The sequence below is a fragment of the Suricata suricatta genome, chromosome 11 (assembly GCF_006229205.1).
Source record: "Suricata suricatta isolate VVHF042 chromosome 11, meerkat_22Aug2017_6uvM2_HiC, whole genome shotgun sequence".
Lineage (NCBI taxonomy): Eukaryota > Metazoa > Chordata > Mammalia > Carnivora > Herpestidae > Suricata > Suricata suricatta.
In genome coordinates, this window is record NC_043710.1 from 17,692,423 (window position 1) to 17,709,221 (window position 16,799).

Below are 16,799 nucleotides of genomic sequence, written 5' to 3' on the forward strand. Positions count from 1 at the left end.
AGAAGAAAGGTCAAGGTGACAGGTCAGTCGGAGGTGCTGGCTGGTCCTAGATGGCTTTCTCACATGTCTGGCAATTGTCTGGGGCTGTCAAATGGGTGCCTCAGTTTACCTCCAAGCAGCCTCTCCGGTGGGCTAGCTCCAGCGTCCCTCCCCACATGACAGCAAGGCTCCAGGACGGCAAGCACGGAGGCTGCAAATCCCTTAGGAAGTCGCACGTCACTTCTGCCACGTTTGACTAAAGGAGGCAAGTCACAGGTCCTGCCCAGGTTCCAGAGGGGCGGTAAGTAGACTCTGCCTCTTCTTTTTTTTTTTTTTTTGAGAGAGAGAGAGAGAGAGAGAGAGAGAGAGAGAGCATGATTGGGGGAGGGGAGGGCAGGGAGAAAGGGGGAGAGAGAGAATCCCAAGCAGACTCCGCGCTGTCAGCAGAGTCCAATGTGGGGCTCGAACTCACAAACCGTGAGATCATGACCTGAGCCAAGACCAAGAGTCGAACGCTTCACCGACTGAGCCATCCAGGCGCCCCTCAACGCTACCCCTTGAAGTGCCATGCTACCAAATTTCAGTTGCAATCCTCCATAGTACCCCCATTTGACCAGAAGTATTACTCTATAGGCAAAATACACTCACTTTCTCCCAAGATGTCCCCAGAGTCTCACCCTGTGGGGTCATCCGAGCCCATGACCCTGTGGGGCTCCTATTGCAAATTCTTCTCATCTACCGAGGACCCCGTGAAGGCAAACAGCAGACCTTCCCTTGGCTTCGGATTTTCAGGCAGGAGACATTCGGTCCCAGCATGGCATCCTGGCCAGCAGCCCACAGCCGGCCCCTCCTCTGGGGGCCTCAGCGCCTTCTAGACGTGCAGGGGCGCTCCTCCCCCCAGCCTCCTGGGAAAAGAGGGGGCTCTCCTTTCCTCCTGTTACAGATGGGGGACTGCACACCACAGAGGTGGCGGGACCGGAAGATCCCCACACGCATCGGAGTTGAGGCCGGGAGAGCCATAGACTACTTCAAAGTTCAGGTAAGGCCAACGTGCCCTCAGGGCGCCCCACGGCCCTGGTCTTGGGGAAAACATGAAGCGAAATGGAAAACTGACATTCATTCATCAAATCCTTCAGTGACGCGCTGTCATGCACCATTGAGCATGATGCACCAGGCTTGCTCCGTGTTCTAGGAACAAGGAAGACCCCTGTCCCGTGAGGCAGACACACCTTAAATAGGCAACAAAAGAATAAATATGTGACTTGACGGAAACATAGAGAGCTGCTAATTAATAGGAACAGATCCAGCCTGGGGAAGAAGATCCACCATGAAATGCTGTTTCAGAGGTGCCTGCGTGGCTCAGTCGGTTAAGCGTCCGAGTTTGGCTCAGGTCATGATTGTACAGTTCGTGGGTTTGAGCCCCATGTTGGGCTTCATGTTGTCAGCACGGAGCCTGGAGCCTGCTTCAGATTCTGTGTCTCCCTTCTCCTGCTCATGATCGGTCTGTCTCTCAAAAATAAATGTTAAAAAAAATGCTGTTTAAGCTGAGCCTTGAAAAATGAGTAGGAGTTTACCAGATGCATAATGTTGCAGGCAGGCGCAACAGCAAGTGCAAAGGCCCTGCGGTTGGAATGTGTTTGGTATATTCAAGAAACAGTACAACAGCCAGTGGGACGCGACGGCCGTGGCAAAAGGGCTGCGCTTTATCCCGCTCCGGTGGCAAACGTTTGAATGGGGGAGGGGCATGAGAAGTCTGTGTTGGTTGAAAAGTCCGTCCTGCACTGCGGACAGTTGATTGGAAAAAGATCTGAAGTGGAGGTTGAGGCTGATTGACAGCCTGGCACTTACTGACACTTGCGTACGGGGTGATTCTGGTGTGTTATCTCTGTATTTCCAACCGGCCTGCGAAGCCCATTCCATCAGCCTCGTTTTACAAACTTGGTAAGCAGGGCTCAGAGAGAGCGAGGCACGAGCTCACGCAGCCATTTTCTTAGCGCCCAGGGTCTGAAACAGTGATGAGAAGCCATGGCCCCCCTCGCTGCAAGCCTCACCGGGCTGAAGGCGATCCTCAGGGGTCCCCTCCTCCAGCTGTTGCTCCTGGTTTGGGGGGACCTAGGATGCAAGCACTATTCTGTCTGCAGACCCATATGAGTACCTACTGACCCATCTCCTGGTCATCCTCGGGCTTCCTTGATCCCCGTCCGCTGGGCCCACAGTCGCCCAGCCTTATAAGCCCCACCGGCAGAAGAGGCCAACTCGATGCTCTGCTCCCTTCTCCTACACAGACCTATTCGCACGGCCATCCGGTCATTATCAGCTTGACCCCCGTGTCCCTCCATAAGCCCCCTAAGGTTAGGAGTCACCTCTGTGTTCTTCCTTATAACAGCACAGATCCAGAGCAAGCATTCCGTGATTGCTGAATAAGCGGATGTTTCTCCAAAGGCTCTAGGGTTCGAGGATCCCAAAACATTAATACCAGAGCTACCCCCTTAGACGTCACTCCGTCTGACCTCCCAGCTGTTCAGATGAGGAGACGGAGGCTCAGAGAGGGGCAGGGACTCACTGTGAGTCACACAGCGAGTGAGCAGCAGAAGAGGGGCTACAGTCCTGGTCCAGTGCCCTTCGCTGGGCCGGAAACCAGCAAGCAGAAGGAGGGACCCCGTGGGTATCTCAGGAACTGTCCCCAAGGCCCCCGCAATCCCCCCGGGGGTCTGGGACAAGGAGGAGTCTGCTTCCTGACCTCTACAGTCCTCTTGGTCTTTCCAGACTGCTGGGCAGCTTAGAAACAGCAGATGTTTTATCCCCCACAGTTCTGGAAGTCCGAGAGCAGTGCCAGTGCGGTGGAGTGCGGAGAGGGCTGGCTTCTGCCGGTGGCCTGTCCGCCCCTTGCTGTGTCCTCCCATGGAAGAGGGGCCGGGGAACTTCCTGGGGCCACGTTGTAAGGGCCCTAATTTAGGAGGTGTCTCTTGTGACCTGATCACAGCACCTTAGGTTCTCAACAGTACGCACGTTAGATGGCAAGAGCCCCCAGCTCGCTCAGCCCAAGATTGGCTTTGAGCTAATCCCCAAGGCTGCCCTTGTCTCTCCCAGTCATCCCAGGAGTCCGGACACTGGAATCCAGACCCCAGTGTGCCCTGTCCACCCTCCTCTCCCCTGACCTCTCCTACTCAGGGATGCTCTGGGGCCCCCGCTGAATGGTGATGGGTTTCACCTGGTGGCTCCGTCCACGAGGTGCTCACCTTGCCTGTCAGCTGACCTCTCCCTCACGTTCATGTTGATTGCCATCTCCCTCACTGGAAAACCGGCTTCTGGAGGGCAAGGCTCATTTCAGCCGCGGCTGCCCAGTTGGCTGCCAGAATGCTGCCTGGCTCTTGGTGGCCTCACACCCCATCACACCCCATGGGCCGGTGGCAAAGCCTGGAAGGGCTTTTTAAAAAAATATTTATTTTGAGAGAGAGAGAGTGCATGAGCAGGCAGGGGAGGGAGACAGAATCCCCAGCAGGGGAGGGAGACAGAGAATCCCCAGCAGGCTCTGTACCGCCAGCCCAGACCCCGACGTAGGGCTAGAACCCACGAACTGTGAGCCTGACCCGAGTGGGAATCGAGAGAGGACGCTGCTTCAGACTGAGCCAGCTGGGCGCAGGAAGGGCTCGGCTTATGGCGCAGGCCCCTCTTCGCCCCGGCACCGGCAGGGTCCCCAGTGGCCTGGCCACCACCCCGCTGTGCCATCTCGGGCAAGCGGTTCACAGCTCAGGACCACGGTGCTTCACGTGTAAGTGACAGTCCATTGACTTCCGATCTCCATGCAAGCATCCAAATCCAGGAAGAAAATGAGTCAGCAAGGGTGAGGCACTTGCCCAAGGCCACAGTCTGAAGTCTATGTGGGGTCAGGCTGCCCTAAGATTTAAGCTCATGGCTCTGACTCCAAATCCAGTTCTCTGGGCGTCCTTCGTAGTTCTTCATCTGTCTCAGCAGAACTGGACAAGAAGGTGTGGCAGGCGGGCTCCACTCAGCTTCTCGGCCCCAGAGTCGCCCGGCTTTCCCATGACCCCAGCTAGAGTCCCTGTTTTCTGGAAGGATGGGGGTGGCCATGGCCCGCTGCGTGACGAAGGCTCATTTTCCCCAGCAGCCACTGGCAGGCATTTGCTTCCTTTTCAGCGGACCATGTTGACGGCGTGTTTATGATTTAATTTTTGTTGTCTGCTCCACGCCTCCTCCCTGGAACTGATGGAGGAGAGAGAACATGTCAGTCCTTGCCTGCAGCCTCCTGTCAAAATGGCCTTGCGGGCCTCTCCCGGGGTGGGAGAGGGGGGCTCAGACCCGGGTTCCTTTGGTCAGCTCATCTTGCAAATGTGGTTCCAGGCTGTGCCTGCAGGCCTGGGAACCCAGCCTCCCTCCACCCCGCCCCACCTCCATCCTGCAGAGGTGGCTGGCCCCCCTCCAACCCACCCCACCCCCATCTTGCAGAGGTGGCCCTGAGATCCTTCCTCTGCAGGGGGGTGGTTTGGGGGCCTGGGCGGACAGCTCATAGGCCTGTTGCGCCTGTGGTTTTTTGCTGTGGTCATTAACATGACTTTTTCATTTGAAACCATCCAGGACTCCCCACAATCGTTCAGAGTTCCCAGGCAGCTGTCACCCAGCTTCCCCTAAAGGAACCAAAGGTTATCGTCAAAATCAGAGACCTGCAGTTGACACATGACTAACTTGGTGACAGACTTTACTCAGGTGTCACCGATTTTAACACATATTCCGACTGTACTGTTTTTTTTTTTTTTTTTTAGGATACTACCTTTATTAAATAAAAAAGTTACACTATGATTTTATATACTGTTGAAAACAGTATTTTGTTTGTCTAAAGGCAGCCGACTGTACTGTTTTTAATTTCCAATTTGTAGGAGTCAGCCAAGCTCCTAGCTGAGAGAGTCAGAGGTTAAGAAGTTAGCTAAGGGATGTCTGGGTGGCTCAGTCGGTTAAGCGTCCAACTTTGGTTCAGGTCATGGTCACGCCGTCTGTGAGTTTGAGCCCTGCGTCAGGCTCTGTGCTGACAGCTAGTTGAGACCTGGAGGCTGCTTCAGATTCTGTGTCTCCCTCTCTCTTTCTGCCCCTCCCCTGCTAGTGTTCTGTCTCTGTCTCTCTCAAAAATAAACATTAAAAAGAAGGAAAGAAGGAAGGAAGGGAGAGAAAGAAAGAAAGAAAGGCAGACAGACAGACATTTCCAAAAAAGATGAAGGTAGTTAAGCCGTGTCTCCCCTGCGCCACCTCTTCTGGGCTCTCCACCTCCCAGCAGTGAGGAGTGACCCCTGTCTCTGGAGTCTGATTTCCTGCTTCCTGGATTCTACATCTTCCTGTTCTTGGCTCGCTCCTGTGGCAGCAGGCATGGCTTTTGGAAATTTCCAGGGGAGGAGGTTGGAGGTAAATTTCTCAAGACCTCACAGGTTGAAGGATATCTTTATTTTATTTGATATTTTAGTTTTTGCCTGACAGAGAACTCTAGGTTAGGGATACTTTTCTTTCAGAATCGTGAAGGCTTGTTCCTCTTTCCTCAGACGTTCAGAGTTGCACTGAGGAGCTTAAAGCTGCTCTGATTCCATTTTGACTTCCCCGGAAGTTCATCGGCTCTTCTCTGAGCCACTATGTTCTGAAATTTCCTCCCGCCCTTCCCTGATGGAAATCTGGCTTTAGGCGTGCGCGCTAAGCACTTGCAGTCCTTTCGGTCTTGAGATTTATGTCTTTCAACATCTGGGAAATTTCCCTCAACTGTTTTATTGATATTCCCCCCCCCCACACACACATACACCATTTTCTTTCTCATTCTAGAATCCCTATGATTGGAGGCTTAGAGCTCCTCTCATTTTCTTGTCCTTCTCCTGTTTCCAGTGATGTATTTCGCTCTGTATTCTTGAGAAATGTCCTCCGTCTTCTCTCTCAAATCTTCCACAGACTTTTAAATCTCTACTATCATGTTTTCCCCCTAAGACCTCTTCTTATTCTCCGTGTTCCTGTTTTATGGCTTCATGTTCTTTTTTCATGGATGCATTATCTTCTGTTATCTCTCTTTGGATTCAGAGGGCTTTATTTTTATTATGATTGTTTTTTTATGATTTTTCTTCATGCATGCTATCTTTTCCATTCCATTTCCTTTGGTCCGTGTGTCTGTTTAGGTCTCTGAGTTCACATTAGAGGCTTTCGGCAATGCCTCTAACCATCTTTCATTGTCTGGCTCTTGATAAAGAGCCAGACACAATAGTGGTTAGGAGTGTTAGCATCAGGGTAGGGGGTGGGGTGGTATCCTGAAGTCTTGCCACTTGATGTGTCCACTCCCCGGAGATGACCTTTCCATTCCCCTGTCTAGAGGTCTGGCTGCTGATGTTCTTGAGGATGCATTCACTTAACGCCCTATTTCCGGGTGGTGTCCCAGCCCCCCTGTGTTTGGAGGTCCCCAGGGCAGGCACTCCTGCCTCAGAGTCACCAGAGAATAAACATGGCGTCCTGTGTTGAGTGGGGAGGGCAGTCAGCCCATAGCGCGGAACTGGGGAATAGATCTGGGAGTGTTTGACTGTTTCTTCAGCACTTTCCCTGACTTTGCTTTCCCCTCCAGGACATCCTTCTGCCCCCTGGCCTCACCCTCAGGAGCCTAGCAGGATGTGTCCATTTCCTCCTTCACTGCTGCTGCTGGACTCACCTAGACTGGGTCTCCAAGGAAGAGAAGAGTCTTCTTAGAGTTAACCAGGCCAGAGAGGACGCTCAAACCCCAGAAGGGAACAGGGCTCTTTGAGCCCGTCCACATGTCCCCAGGTGCAGGGGCCATCACAGGATCATCAAATGCAGGATCTCACGGTGCTTCCTTGAGTCTGTAAGTCCCCCATTTGGCCAATGGGGGTGACTGCCTTTTCACTCTACTTAATGGGAATCTTAAAGGACAGACAGAAATCAGAGTGCAAAGATTCGAATCTACAGGGCACCTGGCTGGCTCTGTCGGACGAGCATGTGACTCTTGATCTCAGGGTCATGAGTTCAAGCCCCATGTTGGGTGTAGAGATTACTTTAAAAGAAAAAAAAAGACTGGAATCTACAAATCTCAGAACACCTGAGCTCTCAGTAGCCCCCCTCCACCAGACATCACTCATACATCACGGCACTCCCACTTCCGGAGCCTAGAGCAAAATTTCTCTCCTTGGCATTATTGCCATCTGGGCAGGATGATCCTTGGTGGTGAGGATCTGTCCAGTGATTCAGCAGTAACCCTGGCCCCTACCACCTAGCTGTCATTACCCCACTGCACCCCAGTTGTGACCACCAGGAATTCCACTCCAAGGTAGTACCCGAGAGGAGTGGAACAGTTGTCCACACGAAAATTCCTACAGGAATGTTCTAGAAATAATCCAGATGCCCATCAGTGGATGGATGGATACATGAAAATGGTGCTATGCCCATACCATGGACTATTACTCGGCGACCAACCAGAACAAGCTTTGACACAAGCTTGTTGAACCTGACACGTGGATGAAGCTCGAAGACATGATGTTACGTGGGAGAAGGCAGACATGGAGTACCACAGACTGTAGATTCCATTTATGTGAAACGTCCGGGAGAGGCAAAGCCATAGACACCCAAAGCACCTCAGTGGCTGCCTGGGGCCAGGAGGGAGGGCACGCGGGTGAGTGACTGAGAACTGAGATGGGCACCGGGGATCTTTCCAGAGTGACGGGATTTTTCTAAAATGGCGTTGTGGCAATGGTTGGACAACTCTGCAGATTTCCCGAGAACCATTCCATTGTTCACATACGCTGGCTGGATTTTACGCTGTGTAAGCAAACCTCAATAACGCTGTGAAAGTGGACTATTATAATCAACAATAATCACTATGTGTTGTAGGGTAATGATACAGCGAAATGTTTGACGAGAACACAATGGATTGAAAGAAGGTAAAATGGAAGCATGATGTTTTAAAACCTTACTTTGTTCCTGAAAGTGTGTAATATTAACTCAAGGTGGCCCAGGATCATTAAGGACACTCATTCTAATCCCTGGAGATGCCCCTAAGAATAAATAAAACAAAAATATGTAGCTTACGGGCCAACAGAAGAGATAAAATGGGATCCTAAAAATAACAGGATTACAAAGAGAAGACACATAGGAAGATGAGAGACTTCACTTCAATTTATCAAACATTATAATTATGTTAAATGCTTGGGCTCAGTGTCCATCAGAAGCAGAGGTTATCAGAATGCATTAAAAGCAAAGCAAGACCCACTAGATTCTGTCCAAGGAAATCTATTTGAAATATAAAGACAAATAAGGTGAAAGTCAGAAGAAGTTGACGTGGCCATAGGAAAAGCTGACAAAGTAGAACGTAAGACCTGTGTTTGGTATATAGGAAATATTAGCAAGGCATTTCTTTTCTTTTTTTTAATGTGCATTTATTTATTTTGAGAAAGAGAGAGAGAGAGAGAGACGGAAGGAGAAAGAGAGAGAATCCCAAGTAGGCTCTGGGGCTTAATCTCGTGAACCGTGAGATCACGGCCTGATCTGAAATTGAGTCAGACGCTTAACCGACTGAGCCACCCAGGCACCCCATAGCTGGACCTTTCTTAATGATGAAATGGCCAATTATTGAAAAGTCAGACTAACCCTAAATGAGTGTTACCTAGAGACAGTGCTTCGAAATATGTGTAGCAGAAGCTGACAAAACCAGAAGGAGAAATAGGGAAATCGTAATTACTGTCAGGAAATCGATACTCTTCCCTTAGTAACTGAGGAACACGCATTTTATTTTAAGTGCTTCTGGAACAGTTACGGAGGCAGACTGTGTGCTGGGCCAAAAAGGAGTCAAGAAATACTGGAGGATTATAATTAGTTCTTACAGTAATTTGTTACAATAATTAAACATATGTATACTTTACGATCCAGCAATTGCTTTATTAGGTACCCAAGAGAAATGAAACATACATTTAAGTGACCTATACATTTATTCCATTGTGCATAAAATCACCTTGATTTTTCAAGAGTTAGCATAAAAATAAAATTATTGAACATTATTAGTGCTGGGCACAAATCCAACTGCTTTACATGCATTAACCCACAAAAGCTTCACAAATCTTACAAAAGAGGAAACCAAGATCCCAAGAAACTGTGTAACTTGCTTAAAGCCACCCAGCTCCCCCCTGCACCCAAATATGAGGTTCGTGTCTGGGGTGCTCACATAGTAACAAAAGGTAGCTTTGTTATTAACAGCTTTATGAAGCAGGAGTCATTAACCCCATGGCACAAAAGAAATTGAGACTCAGAGAGTGACTGGGCTGCTTCTAGAAAGCGCTAGAGTCAGGATGTGAAACCCCGGTCTGTGTGGCTTCCAAGGCTGGCCTCCCAGGTCGGTTTCCTTGTGCAGGGAGGGGGAGTCACAGGTGAGATTTTTTACGCAGCCCCGTCACACATGGCCAGGCGAGTTTCAACTTTACGCCTGCCCTTTGGGGAGATGTTCTAATGCTCTTTCCAGGACCTTGCCTCATATCATCTCTCCTCGACCCAGAAACCCAAAGACACGTATGGCACAGAGGTGGGTCATTTCAGTGAATATGGTGAATTTCAGGGTATGGCAATTTAGGGTTTCCCAACATCTCATCAAGTCACTCATTCAACAAATCTTTTTAAGTATCAACCATGTGACAGGGTTGGGAAAGCAGCTATGAACAAAATAACGGAGCTTATATCCTGCTAGGATGAGACAGGCTATAAAGGGAATGATAAGTACATCATATAATTTCCAACAGTGTGATGAAAATAAAAGAATGTGGGTGGAGAGTCAGGAATGGCCTCTCTCAGGAGGTGGCAGTCGGTGGGGGGATGTGTAGGAAGCTGGGGAATGAGCGGTGGGGATATCTGGGGGGAGGGACCCCAGAAGCTGCGGGTGAGATAGTGGGCCAGAGAGCAGGGGGGTTGGGGATGCGCACAACGTGCACTGCCGGGTGTACGTATCATTCTTGTGGAAACTGTCCTGGCCAAGTTCACTTGAGACCTCCGAGACAATGAAGGGAAAAGGAAGACATCAACTCTGGCCAGACTAAAATTAGGTCATAACTGAGCAAGGGCCAGGCTTTCTGCAAGGACAGTGGAGAGACTTCTTTCCTGGTGGTCCTGAGCACTTCTGAATGACAGCAGACTCAGGGCTCTGTGCTCTGTCCCCCAGGCACGAAGCCCTGGGGAACTTCTAGACCTTGAGCAGGTATCGAGGCTCTACTGTTTCTAGGCAATCCATCAGGGGTTGTGTACACTGTTCCGTTAAATCCCTGCAGGATTCTGGAGGTAGTAAATGCTGACTGCAATTTGCAGTTGAGGAAACTGAAATTAAGCTCATGACTGGAAAGTGGCAGAAAAAGAGCTTGAGCCCAAATATATGCAGAATCCAGGTTCTTAGTATCCCATGGTGCCAAGAAGACCAAGAATTTTAGAAGGAATTACATCAACTGCAAGGCAAGAAGGCTATAACATCCTGAGCCTTCAGTACCTGTGGACCGGATGGATGGATGGATGGATGGATGGATGGATGGATGGATGGATGAATGGATGGATGTGTGTGTGGATGGATAGATGTGTGGATGTGTGGATGGATGGATGGATAGATGGATGGATGTGTGTGTGGATGGATGGATGGGTGGATGGGTGGATGGATCGATAGATGTGTGGATGTGTGGATGGATGTGTGGATGGACGGATATGTGGATGTGTGGATGGTTGGATAGATGGATGTGTGTGTGGATGGAGAGATGTGTGGATGTGTGGATGGATGTGTGGATGGATGGATGTGTGTGTGGATGGATGGACAGATGGTTGGATGGATGGATGGATGGATGGATGGATGGATTGACAGATGTGTGGATGTGTGAATGGATGGATGTGTGGATGTGTGTGTGGATGGATGGATGGATAGATAGATAGAGAGAGAGAGAGATAATTAGATGAATGGTGGCCTTGACACAATAGGCAAGCAGACCTTTTGCTATAACCTATACATGAGTTTTTTAAAAAAGTTTTGCTGAGCTTTCTGAGTTTCAGGCTCCCATCTAGAAAATTAGAGGGCTGGACTTGAGTGGTTGTTTTCAAACTTGTTTTGGCAGTAAAATTCTGTCTTCAAACACACCTAATGAGGAGAGTTGAGCCAAGAGCCAACCCCCTAGCCTTTTCTGCCCTCACCAAACAGCACTGCCTAGTGGGCTTGCAAGGGCCTGCCAGCTAAGAGTGGCCCAGGGGAACTCAGCGATGTCTGCTTCTAGCTGTCCTGAGGATGTACAGAGTGGGGAGCCCGGGGGTCATCTGAAACTCTCAAGTCGCTCGCTCAGTCCAGGAAGCGCAGAGAAGAGCTAGTAACTCTGAGCCTCCTCTGTCCCCTACCGTTTCCTGTTTGCAGAGCAGACCAGGGTGGGAGCTGGTCGACAGGACCCATGTCACTCACGGTTGATGGGCTTCTTTGGACTTCCCCAGACACTGGGCCTGGCCAGACTGGGCAGGACACTCATTTGGTTCCAGGGACGCAGAGCCCCAATCAGGGTGCGGTGACCAATCCACATGCTGGCCTGGGCCTGTTGCCAGAAGACAGCATTCTCGGTTGGAGTCAGTCCCAGAAAACCTGAGAAAGAGTCCACACAGGCAGCTCCTTTAGCACACTTGGGAGATGAGTGTCAGAGTGTGTCTGTTGGAAGATTGTGTTGGAAGCATAGGGCTGACTGCTTAGGGCACGGAGGCAGCAAACTGCAGCCACTCATCAGATGACCTCCAGCAAGCTACCCATTTTCTCTGAGCCTGAGAGCAGAGAGGGGGCCCCCTGGGGCTGTCTGGCCTGGCTAGGGCCTATTTCCTTGGAGCCAGTCGTCTCTGCTTAGCAAGGCTAACTGGCCCTCTGTCTATCTCCCACCCCCCAGAATCACCTGCCCTCACTTTCTCTTCTTGCTCTCCCTGCCAAGATCTTTGTGCTTGAGATTTCCTTTGAAATGTTCTCCCCACTTTCCTCTCTTCCTGGGGTGCATTTCTTATTTCCCTTTAATGGACACTCACGGCTAGAACAGATGAACTCCAAACACCCATGGCTTCAGGCAGCAGAAGTTTATTTACTGTTCTCAGTGGCACAGAGCAGGTGCTCCTCCAGGCTCGGGCAGCTCTCTTCTCTGCAGACTCGGCGATCCTGCCTCCTTCTGTGTGTGGTTCTGCCATCCCGCCAGCATCTGTGCCCAGATGCTGGAGACGACACACCTGCTTCTTGAGAGCCTTAGCTGGGTGAGGGCACACCTACCCATCCCCTGACATTCCACCAGCGAGATTTCATTGCCAACCCACACCAGCGAGGAGAAGGGGGGCTAGAAGGTGTAGGCCCTTTCCAGTGACAGCTCTCTGCCATCAAAGGGGGGAAGGTGTGCATGTTGAAAGATGACTAGCCACCTCCACCCTACCTGGCTAGCTTCATCTAGTCCTTCAGATGTCAGGTGAAATGTTGCCTCCTCCAGGAAGCCTGCCCAGAGCCTCCAGGTATGTCCCTCTGTGTATCCAGCATCTCTGTCCTTCCCTGCATCCTACTGTGCTGCTTTCTCGAGTCTGAAAATAGAACATAAGCACCTTGAGAACATAAGAAAATTATGTACTTACCTGTGCACCCCCAGAGGTCAGCCTGATGCCCGGCCCATGCTGGCAATAATCACAAATTATTGGGTGGATGGATGGATGGATGGATGGACAGACAGATGTATTGAAGGAAGAAGCAACAGATCTTCCCACACAAGCCTTCAAGCTCCCCAGGCCTTAGCTGCCTCTTGGTTCTCTGAAAGCTGCCAGTGAGTTAGAGAATTCTTGGCCTGGCTGTACATTCTAAGATGGTCTGTGAAAGCCTGGTGCTAAGGACCTCCCCTACCCCGTCCCCTTCTGCTGCGAAGGCCCCAGATGGGACAGCTGCCCCTGCGTCTCAGTCCGGAACTTGCTGCATGTCACAGGCCGACTCCAGCCCTGCAGGCTCTCAAACACCCACTCCCTTTGCTCTTCGTATGGGGACAGCTGCATGAACCCCACCGAATCACCCCTTCCTCCTTTCTCCCCCAGCTCCCTCCTGGTTCAGCAGATCTCCCTAATGCTGTCAGGGACTCATTCTCAAAAAGAAACAGTGCCTGCCCTCCTTCGCAGTGCCCTGTGCAGGGGACTGAACCCCACAGCAAGGAGGAAGAAGGATCGCACCTTACGGATGGGGTCATTCCTGGGGACGGTGACCAGTGCACACTCACGGCTCCCCAGACCAGGTACTGGGAGAAAGGGAGGTGGAGAGACGGCAAAGGCCTGGGAGCACTCCCCTCTCATTCAAGCTAGTGAAACCCTAGGCGGTGGTGAGCGTTGAGATGGGATCACCCATACAGAGGTCCCGCCAGCGCGAGGAAGTCTGGGCGTGGGCATGCGGGGAACCCAGCGGACAGCGGGGGCCCTGGGCAGAGCTTGCTCCGGGAGGTTCAGACCAGCGTGGGGAAGCTGCATAGCGTTCTTCTCTGTCTTCTTCCTGGAGTGTCTGGTGTTCTTAAATGTCCTGAGTTTCAGAGATGCTGGCCAGAGTGTCGGTGCACATCCTCGTACCCGAATGATAAAGGGGACAGACAGCAGCTGTTAGCCACGGGGATCAGGGAGAAGAAAAAGAACCACAACCACCGTAGCCGAGATTTACTGAGCATGTACTAAGCACCAGGCAACACTTCACTGGATTAACGCCATTGAGTACCCTAGGAGACAGGCACTGGTGTCGTCCCCATTTTATAGCTGAGGAAACTGAGGCAGAAAGATTTCACAACTTGTCTGAAGGCACCCAGGTTGTAAGTGGCAGGGGGTGGGGGCTAGGACTTTACCCCCAGAGAGTCCCATCACCATGTGGCTAGTGAGATTCAGACCCGTCTGAGCACTTGACCACTCTCATCCCCAGGAGGAGGTCCTTCCAATGACCGTGTTGGGAGTTCCGGCTTACGTTGTGTTAATGCTAAGGGTCTTCCTTTCAGAGCTTTACTGTCTCTCTCTCTTTTTTTAAATTATTGAAGTATAATTTGGATGTAATAAAATGCAGGTCGGTAACTTTTAACAAGCTGACATAATAAACGCTGCACCGGCCTCCCTCTTGGCTTCTTCTCCCTTCATCCCTCCTTTCCCCCTGCCCCCCACTCAGGTCACTGTCTGCCTGTTTCAGCGCTTTGGTTCATACCTGGTGGTCAGAAATTGAGTGCACAGATGGCGAGAATCTGTCCCGTGCTCCCCTAGGCCATTCCCAGAGGCCACAGCAGACATCACTAATCTATTAACACTCCTTCTCATCGGGCCCAGATGTGGCTTCAGAATCCTTCACGCTGTCGACTGTGATCCAGAGATGGGAGCTCCAGATTGTGACCCATTGATCACGACCAGGGCAGGAACTGAAGTTCACTTGCCAGCTGGAGATTAAAGTTGATCCCTATCTCCTAGGGCAAGATGCATTTTTTTTTTTAACTTTGTGGTTTGAACTAAAGGGAGACTCACAAGAAGTTACACAATCTGACAGAGTCCCTATAGACCCTTCATCCAGTTCCCCAATGGTGACATCTTAGAGATGATCAAAACTGGGAAATTAACACTGGCGCCATCCTATTAACTAAATAACAAAACGTATTCAGATTTCACCGGTTTTATTAAACACTCGTTTGGACAGGACGTGTATAGTTCTGTGCAATGTGATCACACGTACGGACAAAGAAGCTCTCTGATGCTCTCCATTGCCCATCACCCCCCTCTCTCCTCCTCCCTTTAAAGGCTCTTCATCTGTCTCCGTGTCCCTTCCTCCCCTAGTGTCATTACTATCGCTATGAAGTAAAATAACTCAAATCAGAATTCAAAGCTTGAGCAAAAAGGAAGGAGCTCTGAGAGTGAAGTTCTGTGAAATCTGGGTTCTAGGCTTGACTCTGCATGACCTTGGTTGGGCAAGTCATTTCATAATCTGGACCTTTTTTTGTTTGTTTTTTGGTGAGTAAGGCAGAGATCATAACAATAACGTTTATGTTGTTTAGCTGAACCGAGGAATCTGGGAAGTTTTCAATAGGAATATTCTTTGACCTGTAAATCTCAGCAAGGTGTTAGTGTCGATGTTTTTGAGAGGCTGATGAAGGTCTTCTCTCCTCCCTGAGATCTGAACCAATTGGGAAATAAGACAAAAATGTTACCCTTATTACCGATAAGGCTGATAGTGGGAAATGCAGCTTCTCTCCCTGGGAAAATGAGCTTCCTAACGCTGAGCCCAGAATCAGCAGTCCTGCCCACCCAGGAGCCTGGCATCCCGTCCCACCCTCGGACGGCATGGGCTTCAGTCTCAGTGCTGACATAGAGAGATGTAGGGACTCTGGGATCCCTGGTGGTGGAGCTGACAGCTTGCCAATGGATTGGATGTGGCTGGGGAGGGGAGGGGAGGACCCCAGTGCCTCCGAGGTTTGTAGCCTGGGGAATTGGGGGATGTGGTACCATTTACAGCGACCGGGAAAAATGGGAGTTGGAACTGGTTACCTACCTGATAGGGGACAAACGAACTCAGCCACACACTGCATGATGATAGCTCACCGCCTCCTCCACAGGCCATGGATGGCATCGGCCCCGGCTGACTGACCCCTAACCCTGGTCACTCTCTGAGTCCTGTCTCCATGGATGTCCATTGAACTTGTGCATTCATGTCCAAGGGTCCATGGGTGACTGTCAGCTGGACGGGGTGAGCCCCTTGGGAGCACCATGCAGTGTCCCCTCTGCAAGTTTAGTGCCACGTGCGCTGCATTCTGTGCAGGAGGCCTGAGTGGCCCCACACACTCCATCTTCCCAATGCAAGGGCACCTCTAGTGGGCCCTGGGAACCACGGACAAACAGGACAGTGGCCTTGGCCTTTGTGAAGGGACAGCCTGAGGGAAAGATCCACCCATGCTGCCTTCACCTGAGTGGCTCATGTACAGGTCTCATGAAGTGCCGTCCAATGGTCTTCCTATCCCCTCCCCCTGCCATTTGGAACCGCCCCCTTTCTGCCCAGGGTACCCCATTCCTCTCTCCTGCAGCTGTGATGACAGCCCTTCGGGGACCTGGGTGATGCCGACTGGGATTCCACCATGCTCTCCGCCTCATCCCATGCAAAGTGTCCCAAGGTCACCTCTGATCGTAACCAGAGTACGTTCAGGAAAACGCCATTCTCTCCCAGTTGGGAGCCCAATGTGCACGAAATGCCAGGGCGGGTGGGAAAGAGCGTTCAGGGGCTCCCACTCTGTGCTGAGGGGAGGCACATCCTGGGTGCTGAACCTCCAAAGACAGAGGCCCTGTCCCCCCAGGATAAAGTGTGGGTGGCCCCAGGCACCCAGGTCCCCATCTCAGCAAGTCTGAGCCACGAAGGCAGCAGGGAGGAAGACCTTGTAGACCGCAGTCACAAAACACGACCGCTGGAAAATGCTACCGGATTTTCCTGGGCCCGTGAGCCAATATTTATTATTGGTTTTAGTTAATGAAATCCTATCTATCGCGAGTTTCATCAGCTCACGGAGTTCCCTCGTCAGCTCTGGGGCCGTTCTCGTCCATGTTTTACTGAAATAAATAAACTTAGTGAACCTCGGCAGATGAGCCAAGGCCCCACAGCCGGGAAGGGGGCAGGTGAGACTGAAGCGGGCCTTCCCAGCAAAACCCGCTCCATTATAATTATTGTCACTTCACGGCACGATTTGGTATCGGGTAAGGAAAGTCTCGCCACCATGCCATCATCATTGTCGTCCAAAATGTTCACAGCTCTTCACCAGCAACGACCCTTCTACATGACCTCC

The 16,799-nt window shown here is 51.1% G+C and overlaps 1 long non-coding RNA gene across 1 annotated transcript; it reads right to left on the bottom strand.

Moving 5' to 3' along the window:
- Window positions 1–12,091: 12,091 nt before the first annotated feature.
- On the bottom strand, window positions 12,092–14,235 carry LOC115272181. The gene is made up of 3 exons (XR_003900288.1): window positions 14,192–14,235; window positions 13,464–13,571; window positions 12,092–12,561 (listed from the first exon to the last, which is right to left on the bottom strand). It is a non-coding gene; the product is annotated as an uncharacterized LOC115272181 (long non-coding RNA).
- Window positions 14,236–16,799: the final 2,564 nt, after the last annotated feature.